Source organism: Brassica napus, chromosome A8 (assembly GCF_020379485.1).
Source record: "Brassica napus cultivar Da-Ae chromosome A8, Da-Ae, whole genome shotgun sequence".
In the NCBI taxonomy this organism is placed as follows: Eukaryota; Viridiplantae; Streptophyta; class Magnoliopsida; order Brassicales; family Brassicaceae; genus Brassica; species Brassica napus.
This window is the reverse complement of record NC_063441.1, coordinates 5993819-5994513: the sequence shown is the minus strand read 5'-3', so window position 1 is coordinate 5994513 and position 695 is coordinate 5993819. Positions and strand designations below refer to the sequence as shown.

The following is a 695-nucleotide window of genomic DNA, read 5'->3' as shown; positions in this document are numbered from 1 at the left end:
GAATCCGAGCACCCGCTGTGGCAGCCAACAACTTTGAGATCAAATCAGGACTCCTCAACGTGATCGAGAACAACAAGTATCATGGCTTGGCTCTAGAGGATCCATTTGATCACTTGGACAAGTTCGACAGCTACTGTGGGTTGTCAAAAACCAATGGTGTGTCCGAAGATGCCTTAAAGCTCAAGCTATTCCCTTTCTCTTTGGGGGATAAGGCACGTCAGTGAGAGAAGTCTCTACCCAACGACTCTATCACCACTTGGGATGACTGCTAGAAGGCATTCTTGGAGAAGTTTTTCTCTACTTCAAGAACTGCTAAGCTGAGAAATGAGATTTCCAGCTTTCAACAGAAGAACTTGGAAGGCTTCAGTGACGCCTGGGAGAGATTCAAGGGCTACCAAGCTCAATCCCACACTATGGTTTCTCTAAGGAGAGCTTGCTGAGCACATTCTACTGTGGTGCTCTTCCTAAGTAGAGGGCCAGACTGGATACAGCTAGCAATGGGTTCTTCTTGGGGAGAACTGAGGAAGATGCAGAAGAGCTGGTTGACAACATGGTAAAGAGTGATGCAGTCTACAGTGGAGACCACGACAGAGGCAGTAGAACAGATGATAAGCAGACAAGGAAGGAGTTGAAGGCTCTACAGGATAAGATAGACATCTTCATTGCTGATAAAGCCACCCAAGAGCAGCTGCACT

At 47.2% G+C, this 695-nt stretch overlaps 1 non-coding gene across 1 annotated transcript; it reads right to left on the bottom strand.

Annotated features, from left to right (window-relative positions):
- Positions 1-314: 314 nt before the first annotated feature.
- On the bottom strand, positions 315-420 carry LOC125577539. Its single transcript, XR_007315947.1, has one exon. It is a non-coding gene; the product is annotated as a small nucleolar RNA R71 (small nucleolar RNA).
- Between the last annotated feature and the right edge of the window lie 275 nt (positions 421-695).